Raw genomic sequence first — 14698 nt, forward strand, 5'->3', positions numbered from 1 at the left:
GACCATTTCAGTACCATTTGCAAACATTAGGCTATGGAGAAATGCCAAATGTGAGAAAAACCTGAGAAAAACAGCTCTGACCCACTACTTCCAGATGGACAAGGCCTGGGCTCCAGCCAGCTACAGCAGCATCCCTTCAGACTGCTCACAGGAGGATCAGGGCTCAGATAATGTGCGAGAACCACCAACTACTGGGGTGGCACTTGACTGCAAGGTTGCGTAGCAAAACCCTTGGTGACTATGGGAGCTTTGATTCTCTGGGGAGCCATCTGGCAGAGCTGTGGATCAGCAAGAGAGTGATAAGCTGGGAGGGAAAGGTTGCTGGGCTCTTGGGGCAGCTGCCTTTTTCTTCAAAAGCTGAGATCCATTCATAAATTCCCTTTCCTGCCCTGACAGTGCCTGAAGTCTGTGTGTGTGTGTGCTTTTTTCAGGGGGCACTTCCCCACACCCCAAAACCACTCAGTGCCAGACACTCTCACTTGCTCGTTTTAAGGACATTATGTTTTGTCCTTGGATTTGCCGCTGCCTTTGTTTGCATGGCAGCCCCTGCCAGAAGCTCCTGACTCCTGGACAGCTTTCCTGGCTGCTTGGGGGCTTGCAGCATTGGTTGGGGGAATTTGGGGGAGTGAGGGCAACAGGACACAGGGGTGCCAGTGGTGCAAACTTTGCAGGCTGCACGGGGGGCTCTGTTCTGCTAGGCTGTGGGGTACAAGAGTTAGGGGACAGGTTTCTTCCTGGATGTGGAGGCTGAAGAAGCATTCCCTGGCTCAAGCAGGCTGGCACTTGGCCAAGCCACCCCCGCTGTGGGTGTTGAGTCTTTACTGGACTGCGGAAGCCTCTGCCTGGAATAATAAGGGGGAGCAGGGGAAGGGGGGCTGAAGGGTTTTTCTGCCTGAGCAGCCCCGGAGAATTGAGGCCGAACCATCAGCAGGGCCTGAGAAAGTCACCTGAGGATGTATGTGCCTGGCATGGACTTCTCCCCCCACCTCTTTGCCCTCCGGTAATGATAGACAAAAACCACCACCTGTGGATGTGGTAGCCAGACAGGATCTCTTCTCATACCTAGGGAATAGGCCGCTCTCGCCAGTATCTAAGCTTATCCCTGACTTGCACAGCCTAATCCACGCTCACAGAGCTCCACTGCATTAGCCACCCCACCTATTCAGAGCTAGGAACATAAATCCCAAGAAGTGGGTTGAAATCCTTGGGATCCTGGACTGCAGTTTAGAAATGTAGAATCTAATATTCAAAATTAACATAATTTTCACACATGAGTTTTTGATATCAGAAACTGGTTTGGGTACAATACTTCTTAGTGTTGGCTGTTGACAGCTTTTTCTCCTCTAGACTTTTGCTTTGATGCTGGTGTGTACATTTTTCATTTGCAGAGAGTGTGATACAGCTTTGGGGCTGCAAGTTTGCAGCATATGCGACTGCAGAAATCATGTTGACCATGCAGTAAAATGCATGGAATAAATGAGATACAGATGAGAATTGGGGCAGTGGTAGGAATACTAATGGGTGTGTGTGTGGGGGGGGGGTATCAGGTGTGGAGCGGTCAAGATTTCTTCATTTAATATTGAGCTGCATTCCACAGGTCCCCAACTCTATTTCCTTGTCGATATATCCCTTTCCCTCCCTTTCCCACCCCATTTCCCCCATAGAAAACTGAATGTAACATTCCAAATTTTGCAAGGTCACTTTAAAAACAGATTTTCAATTCTATACATACAAAGTTCCATTTATTCAACTTTGTGAATAATTAGTTTAAATAATTGTGTTTTTTCTACTTTCCACAACCTTTTTTTCTATGGAAGAAAAGTTTCAGCTTTTTAAGTATTGCTAGCAACTTCATGAGTTTGGATAATGAGCTAATTAACAACATAGTGGCTAGATTTCAACTTGGATGAGAATTTCTAATGTTTTTTCATTGTTCTGAAGAAGAAAGTTGACCAAGAACAGCTGGTTGATATCCAGCAGAGAATAGCTTGGTTTCTGCTGGCGTAAGGACTTCCACTCAAGGAGCACAGCTTTCCCCCTCATTTCTCCCTGCAAAAGCAATATCATAGAGGAGAGTGCAGTTTAGTAAGTTTAGTACCTCCTCTTCTCTACTCATATTGCACTTTAAACATCCTCCCGTTCCCTTTATGGAGAAATCAACTGACTTGTATTTCAACACAAGGGCAATGCCACTAAAACATCTATTTTGGCCTTAAATTAGCTTGTTATTCTTATATTTGTTTTTTATTTGTTTTTGATCTATGTTTTAAATATGTTTGTATTTATTTTCCATTATATTTTTGCCCTATATTTTTTCCACATATATATTTGCCCTAAATAAAGCTTCTTTGGCATATAGGATCATTTTTTTGTTCTAGGTTATTCAGAAAGTGCTTGGTTGCCAATGCATCTCATTCATTTAGTGCATTCAGGAAGGTAGGAAGTGAGATTGAGGAAGTTCCCTTTGTTAATGCAGAAAAGGAAACATAGTTCAGTTTGTACTTGCCATGAGTCTGGGTTCTCTGATGTTTCACATTCAGTGCCAGAAATGCAGCTAAACCCCTTCCCTTAACATGCTTCCTCAGTTGATAAAAACTCATGCATTCCCCTTCCCCAAACAGTTACACTTTTGGGCCAGTACGCAGGCTGCTGTGGAACATGGCACACATGGATGTCTTCTCCCTTCCTGCCTCTGAATCAGGCACAGACTGCTTTCTCTGCTTGAGATTTAGATTGCAAAGTTTTGTGCAACTCCTGATAAACTGAACAGATTTCTTTCATACCTCTCCTCCTGGGAGATCCTAGAGCAGAAAGTGTATCTCTATTTCACTGCTTCCTGATACAGAGAAAGTAGATGTGAGTCACTACTCTTCAGTGTAAAGGACAAAAAAAAGTCTTGGGTACATTAAATACATTTGAGCAGTTCATGGGTTATAATAGTGTCAGTTAATACTGCATGATATTTTAAGTAATACAGATTTTTTTTTGGCATAGACATTTCCTGACAGATGGGTCTGAAAGAATTAAAAATATTAACAACTTGATAACCTTTACTGGATCTTTTTCTGTTGACAAGTTTTTAAGTAATGCAAAACTCTTCATTTGCCTGATAAGTATTTTGGATTTTTTTCAAAGCCTGCATATTGCTTTATGACAAAAAGCTGAAAAAATAAACTATCAGTTTTGCTTAATTCATAATTCCAGTATTAAAAGCTTTGGTGAACTATAGGTGGATTTACAGATGTCTTTTCTAATCGCTCTATCCGAATTGGTCAATACTTTTTTAGTCTTCTGAGATGATCTAATAATATAATCTTTTCAAAACACCCCCTTGTGTTTTTTCAATGATGTATTAGGCCTGTTTTCAGTAAAGAGACGTGTTAATTAAAGAGTAGAGTTTGCCTAAGGGCTAAAAACAGCTCTACCATAGCCTTGGCCATCCCTTCTTGCTTGCACCTCTGGCTTGCTTGCCCCTTTGATGATCAGAAGCATACTGAATGTGGAGGTTTCATGTTTAGCTGTCATTGCTAAAAGCTGTCTAACCCTTAAAGTGCCTAAACTTGTGGCATCATCACATTGTATGGCAATGATTTCTTACTTGTTTCCATGACCAGTAGTCGAAAGCTCAGTTTTTATTAGGGCTGCCAGCCTCCAGGTGATGATTATACGGTAATAATAACTACACTGATGGCTCAAACTCAATTGTAATGTATCATTCTTAATTAATAAAAATTTTGCCAGACAACAGTCACTGCATATCATTAAACCATTCATTTACAAAATCAACAGCAACTTTTTTTACAGAAGTAACAACTTATAAACCTCTAAACTTTTTTTATAGGGACAATTTATAAACCACTCCTTTTAAAATGACAAACATCAAAGTGTTGTAGTGCTAGAAGACCCCCCAGGTTTGGTCACACCTCATCACAAGGACTTTGTTTGGTCCCTCAGCCTCCCTGTAAACAATTTCCCAATACAATTTCTTTATGCAGCAGTTGCTGCTATTGTAAGTTTCTTCAGGATCCTCTCCACTGTGTGCGCAGGAACGCTTGTCTCCTACATCCTATGCTGATTCAAAAGGGAAGGAATTCAACCTATACCCTGCCTGACTCAGGCTGCACTTGCAAAATCTCCCATTGTTTCTCAAACTTGGGGCTGGCAACCCTAGTCCTTAAAGTATATAATATTTTGTAGACCTTGCTGTGATGATAATGTCCTTCATAGAGGGAATGTGCCAAGGCTTTCTGTAGCAGCCAGGCTTGTTGAGAGGTTTGTACTTGTTTCTATCAACTCATGTGTTGCTGTGTTAGTTGAGCAACTTTAAATCCAATTATAAGAATTGCTTAGGAAGGGTCATTCAAAGATTGAGACTTTGTTTACATTTATGCTTTTGTGTTTTGATCTTCAAACCGGTTCTGACTATTTTGTTCAGGCAACATTAGAAATTGAAAGTGCTTTGTTGTGCTGAGTAGCGACAAGAAGAATCTCAATAGCTGTATTGAGTCTCAATAGTTGCTGGAGTTCCTATATGTACAGAAAAGTTGTTGCATAGGTTTACTGAGTTGTTTCAATTGGTACCCTGGATGTCACACCCAAGAAATTGTGAAAGAGACAGGCCGCTGCTACTTAAGGTCAAGGGCTGTTAGAAAATGAGAAGTGCATGTATTCAGTGTATTGTTATTGTTATTATTATTATTATGCAAAAACTCACTGCTGTTTTATTCTGGCGAAGTGAGATGTACATATACATGAGAAGGGATATATTCAGAATTCATCTTTGTGCATTAGAATCATTCTGTCTTTTGCAACTTCCTTCCAGGAAATTTACCAACCAAACACATGATTCAGTAGAAATATCAGGCCCCTCCACTACTCCTGTGGCGAAAGCCATGTTTTCAGTTCACAGCAGGCATTTTCTTTCTGAGCAAATTCTTGGAAGCAAAAGGTTTCTGAGTTTCTAGTTTGTTTGATTTAGCCATGAACCCTGAAGCATGTCCTCTCTTGGCGCCCTTTCACAGATTTCCCCTGCTTGGAGGCAATGGCCTTTGGCCAGAGATTATCTTTTTACTTCATGCCCTAAGCCTGGAAAAATCCCATATGGCCACGAATTTGAAAAAAAATTCAACCTTGCCACTACCCTTTTTGGATCCAGGGAGTGTGTGATTTCTCTTGTGACTGCACCTAGGAAACTGAGAAAGACATATAGAGGAAGACGACCTTGCCAGGAACAAAGCTAGGCTTTAAGATAACATAACGTGGGGCAGTGTTCAGGGAAGGAAGGGTGACTTTGGCTCAGTGGTAGAACACCCGCAGAAGCTCCTATGTTGAATTCCGGGAATCTTCAGGAAGTTGGAATCAGACATACCTTTCTATGCTCAAGATCACAGAGAGCTGGATAATATTGAATTAGGTGGAATAAGATTCATATATTTATATGGTATACATCCGTGTGCATTTTGAGTGAAGGGTTGGGTCCAAAAAGTTGTGCACTTCCTCCATAGATGTTGCAGTCAGATGACCATAGTGCAGTTGTGATACAGGTTGTCAAAATGTATATGCAGTGATCCTAGGAAGATTCATTGGATTGTAGAACATAGCAAACATCTTTGTCCTGGGAAGCAACGTGGGCATGCACATTATGAAACACATTTTGATGGTGCATTGTAGAAGTGGGGAAATGTGCGCAGAGGCCATTTTAAAAGGAATGACTAGGCTTCCTATTCACTTCAAGATTTGGGAGCCCAGTTGATGGGTGTGGCCTTCCAGGACAAGAGTGTACCCAGTTTGAAGGGTTTGGGAATGTTCCTTTTATATGGTGGTCATAGGTAGCTCTCCACAATAGGATGCTATACTCACAGTCCAAGCATAGTTTTTTCTAAAGGTTTTGTGCCAAGATATAGGGTTTCTGGAGAGCAGAGGAGCTGACTGTACTTTTGCTTGACCTGTTAAGCAGGATGCCTAAATCTCCCCTAGCCTTAGGGGCCTTTTACCTGACCTAGGATCCCCATCTTGCCAGGCCCATGTCGCTTCAACTTCTGGTTGAATTGGCTTTTTTCCTGGCATGTTCTTTACTTTGGTTATTCTGCAGCAATATTGTTAGAAGGTTTTGGGAAATGGAAATGGTTTTAAGCTAGCATTGTTCACTGATTGCCAGCTCCCATAAGCTAGCATTGCTGGCCCATGCCCCATCCAAGTGTAGCAATGTCAAGCCCCAAGTTCCCATCTGGTTTCTACCCTTCCTCCCTTTTTGCCACTCTTCTCTGCCATGTTCTGCTGTCTCATTCATGCCTCATTTGACTCCTTGGACATTGATGCTCATAAAACAGCTGGGGCGCTTGAAGCCATATCAGGGAGGTGGGAATGCTTAGTGTTCTGTCATGAAGCATAGGCGCAGGAGCATCACAAAAGGGACAGAACAAGGCAGAGAGCAAAAGACAAAAGGAAGAATGAGGATCAACTTCTTGCTGTTCCTGCAAAGAGCCCAAATCTGGAGGAAACACAAAGTGCTTTGTTCCATCACCCTCATCAAGCTATCCACTTCTCACTGTGGCACCATATGGTCTAATCTGAGCATTATGACCTCACTAAAGGTTACCATGGGAATGAATATGATGATGTCAGGAGGAATTGAGAGCTTATTCAAAAGGATGTGGCATGTTGTACCCCAGAGGGAGAACATCCTGGGATGACTGAATGAAATCGGCTCCCCTTCACAATTGGATCTGTGGAGCTGCACTTTTGACTGTTCTTCCTTCCACCTGATAGTTTTACCTTCAGCTTATGCAGCTGAAGATGGTGGGATGGAGACTCAAAATGGAAAAACAGCACTAATCTAAGCATCTCTTATTCAACCATGCAGTGATCTAGAACTGACTCTCTAGAGCCAGTGTGGTATAGTGGTTTGGAGCATAAGACTCCAATGTGATGAACCAGGTTTGTTTTTCCCACTCCTACACATGAAGGCTACTGGGTGACTTTCAGCCAGTTACAGATCTCTCCAAACTCTCTCAGGCCCACCTACCTTACAAAGTGTCTGTTATGGGGAAGGGAAGGCGGTTGTAAACTGTGTTGAGACTCCTTAGAGAAAAACAGGGTATGAAAAGCAACTCTTTTTCAAATAAGGCAATAGGAGGCATTTTCCTTCTCTGTGCATACATAAGGAACATTGGGCTTTGCCTTCTAAGTCTCACTGAACAAAAAGTATGCTAGTGTGAGTAGGCAGGATAGCTGGTTGGCAAATTCAGGTTATGGCAGCATAATACATGCACAGCTGCAAAGTGCATTGAAAGTGGAATGAAAGTACTTTATTATGCATGTGCAGAAGGGGCCCAGGTCTAGCCATAGTGGGATACATTTCACGTTGGTTTGGGAGCTACATATGTATAAGCTTTAGATCTGCCTTTTTTTGTGGCTCCAATTTCTTCTTCAAACCTCTGGGACTGGTTGGGCTTTCCAGGATACCCTGCAACAGGTGTGTCCAGGCAGAAAAGTCCCTGCAAAGCCATCTGTGGGTCAGGCCAGGACTTAAATAGCCAAGTGAGGGGCAGCTATGTGAGTACTGTGAATGAGCTGTTATGAAATCAGATCCAACCCATGATGCCTGTCTCCACCAAGTCCAGCAAGGCCAAACTCTTCCGCCTGTGACAGATATCCTGCCTTCAAGGAGCCAGGCAGGGCTGTTTTGAAGAAAGTCTCCATCACAGCCTCAGAAGCCAGGGGGGACAGAGCTGTTCTTGGCCCCCTCCCTTCTAGATGCTTGGCTTTTTGCCTAGGCACTATGGGGTCTGAGCCCATCTTTGAGGCAGCCCCCCTTCCTAATTTTAGCTAATTGAAGAGAAGAGATGGCCAACAGCTGGATGCTGCTAATGAGGCTTTATTAGGCTGAGCTGGCTCTTTTACCACAGTATGCCTGCTGGGCAGACAGGAAAGGGCTATGCCAGTACTGGATGAAACCTTCAAATCCTGTCCCAAACACTTGAGATCTAGTTCCTTGAATCTCCGCTTCCAGCTGGTGCTAGAGAGGCAGAGCGAAGCTTCTTTGCATGTCAGAATGGCAATATTGGCTTGCAGAGCCTGGTTTCAGATAAGCCAGATTCCTGCTTTTGTATAAAGTTATAAAATGTTTCTTGAATTTGTTTACCATGCCAATACTGTTAATTCTATAGTGAAACAGATTCTTTGCATTGTGTGCCTTGTGCATTGGGATGTGGATGCATTTGATCCCGGGTCAAAATGATAAGTTTAGTTGGGGGGATGGAGCACAATCTGGGAAGCCAGCACATGCCAGGGCCTCTGAAGGGCAACTCTGTACTTTGTTCAGGGCCTCTGGAAAGCAAAGGGGATGGTCTGTACTTTGAAAACAAACTCACGTCATGTAGATCCCCCAAGTGTTGCCTGAGATCCAGCTTCATCCAGGTGTTGCTTTACCAGTCCCAGCCTCGTTGGCTCCAGCTGGAAGAAGGCAGGTTTTGTTGGGATCCCACCACTGGTCTAGGCTCCCTCTGAAGTAGTCATCTCGTTTCAGGTTGTACATATGGGTGGACTGGCATAGACAGGGAAAGCTGGAAGAAATGACCTTTTGCCCACTGGGGTGAAATCTTAATAGCAGAGGAAAGAGCTGCTGCTGCTGGGATCTCCAGAGGCCGGGACTCCTGCTTTTTGTGGGACACAGCTGCGGTAGAACCTTGTGACTCTGAATATTGCAATTTGATGTGTGCTGGGCAGGGCGGTGCTGAGCACTGGGCAGGCAGGGGCAGCGTGGTACTGGAGGCACTGAACTGAGAGTAATGCCAAGTTCATGAGTGAGAGGCAAGCACATCATCGTCCCACTAGCAGCAGGGCTGGATGTGAAGAAAGGATCGGCAGCAGCTCTAGCAGCATCCCAAGATATCAGGAATGAGCAGACAAGGGGTTCCCTGCCCCCAAGAGCAGGTCAGTGGGGAGCAGCTTTGGGTTGGGGAGGAAGGACTGGTAAATGTGTTTATGTGTGCATGCATGGGCATAACAGCGTAGCTAGCAAGGGGATGCTGCCGCCGCCACAGCAAGTTGCTGTTGGGGGGAAGGGGAGAAGTTAACACCGGAGATTCAGTGAAAGCTGCTAACTGCACTCTGTCAAAGCCTCTTTGTGCTGGCTCCCAGGGAGACAGTGGCAGGAGGGGAGGAATTGCCAAGCTCAATGTTCCTCACACATCCCTGCCAGGCTGTTTGTCATGAGGGTGGGGATGCATAAAGTGGTGGCGAAGGGACCCAGCACATAAATACACTGGGGAAGGGCTCCTTGGCTGCTGTTCCACCTGCTTTATGAAAGGAGGAGGCTGGCATTAAAAATTGGATTCTTGGAGGTGTGACTTCATAGAGGGAACAAACATCAATGGATATACTACACATGTATCAATCCTCTGTTGGGCACCTGTGAGCTCCTACAAAGTTGCCTTCCCATTCCTGGGACTCCAGCCGCTGCTTCTGCCTACTATCTCCTGAGGGATTCTATGTGTGCCAGTGGGAAATCAGAACTGCTTACCGCTGCCACCAAAGTGGGAATCATCACTGCATTTCTGCAGATTATACATTAAGTACATTTTGCCTGCTGTGTCTTCTCTTGGCCTCTAGAGTGAGCCAGAGAATGATATAAGGTGTGGGACGGTGGGCTACAAAACAAACTGCATGGATTTGTTGCTACAACAGGTTAGGCAGCTCCTGCCACATTCCTCTGTGAGAGTAACCGACGTTGTTCCCACAAGGCTATATGAGAGAATTCATGTCTTACCTTGGCCCCTTGGTGGTTGTTGTCACTTTGTCCATCCCTCCTGTTAGACAGGTGATCCAGAAGGAAGAAACTCTCTTAAGAAACCTCTGGGTGATTTGTGCTAGTGATCTGTTCATTCATTTCACATTTCTTAGCATTTGAAGGATTCCCATATATTCTCAGATGGATGGTGCATAGACCTGTGCATGAATCTGCCCGAAACGATCTGAAGTTTTTTCAAAATCTAGCCTTGGAATGCCTTGCTCTGACCATGACTTCCATAGAGGGGCTTCATGCCTTGTAAACAGGTGTCATCTCCACCTCTGCATCATGCTTTAAACAGCTGTATGATAAGCTTTTCTGAATTTATATGAAGCCTTTTCAAATTTGCATACTTAGTGCTTGGGAGTAAGTCCTGACTTGCTGAATTTCTTCTTCTCTAATAACAGTTAACGATATAGGGTTCCTTCTTGAACAGAAGATGGAATGGAATCAAAACCTGTGCCATCACAGATTTCACAGTGCTGTACTATATCAATATGGCATTCTGTTTTGGATTCTGCTTTCCTGAATGTTGAGAATTAAACATTATTAATTGTATTCTTATATTCTCACTCTCATTCATGATCATGATTAATAAGAAATATCTTCCTATTGGGCTGAAATGGAGCAGTGTGGTGGGGAATGGAATTTGGGAGTTGCTACCCATTCTTGATTTTTGACATCCCCAACTTCCCCAGTTTTGTGGTGTTCTGCAATTTTTAGAGGGCTCATTAGTTTAGCTACTTTTTGATGGCTCATTTGTTCTGAATGTTACGGTAGTAATGTTTTTGTATGGGTTTTTATGTTGTAGTATTGTTTTATGTTTTATGCCATCATGTATTTTATTTCTTTGGCCCTAATAAAATTTATTCACATTTTAAAAAAGAAATATACTCCTATTCAGGAGCTGCACAGTCACCTCACTGTCTTATTCTGTAGAGAATACTTAGTATTTGAGCAGCACCATCAAATATCCAAAGCACTTCACCTACATTGTCTTGTAATCCTTTAAAACAAGGTTGGAAGCAACTTGACGGCACTTAACAAACACACATAATTGTTTCCCAATATTGCTTATGGCAAGCTGAGACTGAGAGAATCTTGCCTAAATTCACCTCGTGAGTTCATGGCAGAAAAGAGACTTGGACCAGGGATTTCTGCACGTTTTTAGCCACGAAAAATTAGAATAAGTATTTACAAGGAAGATGGGGAATATGGATATAGTGGATTTTGAAGCTTCTGTTCCCATGTTCACAGTGCTATAAAGCCATCTTCTTAGCACTGCCAGCATCACCTTTCAGCCAGGTCTGCCAACAGGCTCCCTGTTTTAAATTGGATGAGAACAGATTTTGGTATGGCCCAAATAACTAGCATTAGTATGCATTAGCAAGTGGACTGATAGGAATTGATGCAGGCTAATAACTGTTGTGGACTTGTTTGCACAGGGGCAATAAACCATAATGGATTAAACTAGACAGGAAGCAAAAAGAACAGATAAACAGGATAGGAAGAGGACAGAGAAAGAAGTCTCTATTATACTCCTTGCTGTGAAAATGGGTTGTCCCACTATTGTGTAGAGTCCATGACTAAGCTTGTGAATCTCAGGTTTTAAAAACTGAATTTTAGGAACAGGGAATAGATATCCATACTAATAATTCATCATGTTGGAGAAAAGCACATTTCTAAATAATGTTAATGAATAAGATCAGTCCTGTTTATTATTTTAGAAGCTCACAATGTGGTAATTCATTTTGGAAGCTTTAAAGATTTTTCTTATAGATTAATGAAATGGACAGATTATTCCACATTCAACAGTTCTCTATGGGATGAGAGTCTGTACTGGATTATTAATCTCTTAATGGCCTTCACAAAATGAAATGGTTATTTTTGTTTTCTAATGGTAGCTAGCATTTAGAGCATTTTTTAAAATTTAGTTTGAACCATTTTCTTCATTGGCCAAAGTTCTATCTATAGCAAGATGTAATGATGCAGTTCGTTGCATTGGAAGGCAACCTTGTTCTGCTTTGTGGCCGTAAATACTGGAGTTCTTGTAGTCAGATGGAAGGCTATATGAAGCCTCTATCTCCCTTAATAGCCCCTTCTAAATAAACCACGTTCCAAAACACATTACTTATATTTTCTACCTTTTTTTTAAATGGAAGCTTCGTTATAGAGGCAACACCAAAAATATTAGCAAAGCTTAATTTAAAACATTGCCTGATTTTGGCAAGGTACCAAAGAACAAACTGAGTAACCAACAGCTTAATCATTACTATAACCCAGAAGCAATTAACACATCATTAAAAAGAAACAACAACAACACAGCATCTACAAGCCATAGAATACTTGATCCTAACAATTTTTTTTTTAAGCTGCAGCAGTGCAAAGTAACGTTTGTGCTAACCTGGCCAAAACAGCATCTTCCATGTACACGCATGCAATATGGCTCTTCCAGAGAGCCTTAAGTGTAACACCACAATGAATAGAATTAGTTCTTACGCAACCCATCCAAATATTTACTACAAGCAGGAACCCATAAGGACTTGAGGGAAGTATCTCCTTTCATCTTCCTCTGCCTTTCTCTTCCCTGAAAGCTCCCATCGCCTCTCCCCTTCTCTGTCTTCCTTCTCTCCTTCCAGGGTTGCCAACCTCCAGGTGTGCCCTGAATATCTCCTAGAATCACAACAGAACTTCCAATTGTACAGCTCAAGTAGGGTTGCCAGTTCTAGGTGAGGAAATTCCTGGAGATTTGAGGGTGGGGCCTTGGAAGAATTAGTTTTGGGAGGGAAACAACCCCATCTGGGTATATGCCTCCAAAACAGCCATTTTCTCCAAGGGAATTGATCTTGGTCATCTGGAAAGCGATCACAATATGGGGTGATCTCCAGCCTCCCCTCTGGAGGTTGGCAATCCTAGTTTCTCTGGAGGGAATGGGTGATTTGGAGGGTAGAGCCTGTAACATTATACCCTTCTGAGATCCCTTCCCTCCTCAAACTCCATTCTTCCCAGTTTCCACACACCCCAAAAAATCTCCAGGAATTTCTTAATCTGTAGCTGGGAACTCCATTTCCTTCACACCCAACAGCCACCTACCTTTATCTGCTCCTTTGGCTTAAGCTTTCCTCTTCCCTCATCCCAGCAGCCTTAACCTAGGACAACTGCGGTACTGTTGCGTGGCCTTTGGGCAGGCCCACTTGCATGCTAGGACTTGTGGTATATGGCATCTCTCTTTCCCCTGTATCCCCCTCCCCACACTATTTCTTCTTTCCCTCCCCCATACCTCCCTGCATATCCTCTCCAATTTCCTTGACTCATTCTCCTATTCTTATCCATTCACCAACTTTTTTCTCTGCCTCTCATCCTCACCTATATTTATTATTTGTTTACTTCATTTATACCCCACATTTCTCCATAGTGGGGATCAAAATAGCTTACATTATTATTCTCTCTTCCTTTTTATCTGGTCAACAACCCTGTGAGATAAGTTAGGCTGAAAGTATGTAACTGGTGCAAAATCACCTGGTAAGCTTCCATAGCAAGATGGGAGGTTGAATGTGGATCTTCCAGCCTCCGCTCTGAATCTCTAATCACTATACTACACTATCTTTTATTGGGTGGCTGCTGTGGAAAAGTAGCAAGCAGCCAGGCCTAGCAGAGTCATACAAAGTGGGTGATATCAAATCATCCAGTGGTTGCATCCAGGCCTATTGGTTGCCAACCTCCAGGTGGACCAGAGATCTCCCAGAATTGCAACTGAACTTTCGGTAATAGAGGTCCTCTCCCTGGAGCAAATGGCTGCTTTGGTGGGTGGACTCTATGGTATTCTGTCTGGCTAAGGCCTGTTCCCTACCCAAACCCAGCCCTCTCATACTCCACCACAAAGTCTCCAGGAATTTCCCAATCTAGAGTTGGAAACCTTAGCCCAGGCTGTCCCCAACAAGTTCCCCCCATCCTGAAAAGGGCCCTGCTTCCTCCCCCTGCCTTTTACAGAAGAAAACAAAGCCTGGATAGCTTTGGTTGCCTAAGGGGGCTTCCAGTTTTTAAAGCAATATGCATTCCTTTTATCATTCGGGGGTTTTAAACACCCTTCCCCCCAGTTTTTTGGCATTTTAAACGTTTTTGTGGGGCAGGGGGTCCTAGAGTATTTTTCAGGGCTGTACGAAGACCTGTTTTTATAATTCACATCTCCAGTTACCAGATTTAAATATCCATAGCTTGGGTTGAGTTTGCTTTTAGTATATACATTAGGTTATCTGTATAAGGCACCTTGGACTCTGTATTGCTGTCAGTGACCCCACTTGCTTCTGACAAGATCACTTCCCAAGGAGCCTGTAAGAATGCTGTGGCTCTGCTCTGGGCATGGGGGAAAGCTGTTAGCACCTGGGCAGGTCTTGGGACAAAGGTTCCTATGGAACATTTAAGCTGCAGAATTCATGCTATCAGTAATATGTAGAAAGTTAAAAAAGGTAAAACCTAGAAAGTGGCAAACCAGACTGTTCTTTTAAAAACAAGAAACCTGTTGTGTATTTACATTTAATACTTGCCTTTTGTTCCAAATTGTAGAATAAGCTTAATTATACTTCTGGTAGTTTTCCCAGCAGTGGAGTTAAAGAACCTATGTGGGCATTTTGTGAATACTGACTTTACCACATTGTTATCTATAGTATTATACACCAAGAATTGCTGAAAGCCTAAAAACCAATTGCAATTTGAAAACTCCAGTAACTGATTTGGGGGGGAAAGAAATCTGGACTTTGAACTCCCAAAGCTGCAAAATTTGATTCAAGAGTAGATGCTGAATGTTCTTTCAGTTGTAAATGTAGCAAGAAGTGCATCAGTGGCGTAGTGGCTAAGAGCAGGTGCACTCTGATCTGGAGGAACTGGGTATGATTCCCAGCTCTGCTGCTT

The 14698-nt window shown here is 43.1% G+C and overlaps 1 protein-coding gene across 5 annotated transcripts in view; it reads left to right on the forward strand.

Annotated features, from left to right (window-relative positions):
• Positions 1–14698, forward strand: part of SLC6A9 (solute carrier family 6 member 9) — a 52897-nt gene that overhangs the window by 11202 nt on the left and 26997 nt on the right. Inside the window, exon 1 of one of the 5 annotated variants that reach the window (XM_048496013.1) lies at positions 8812–8934. The exons of the other annotated variants lie outside the window; for them this stretch is intronic. The gene's annotated coding sequence lies outside the window, so the exon portion shown is untranslated. Of the gene's footprint in view, positions 1–8811; positions 8935–14698 lie in introns of those variants that run through there. 5 annotated transcript variants of the gene reach the window in all.

Source organism: Sphaerodactylus townsendi, linkage group LG05, assembly GCF_021028975.2.
Source record: "Sphaerodactylus townsendi isolate TG3544 linkage group LG05, MPM_Stown_v2.3, whole genome shotgun sequence".
In the NCBI taxonomy this organism is placed as follows: Eukaryota; Metazoa; Chordata; class Lepidosauria; order Squamata; family Sphaerodactylidae; genus Sphaerodactylus; species Sphaerodactylus townsendi.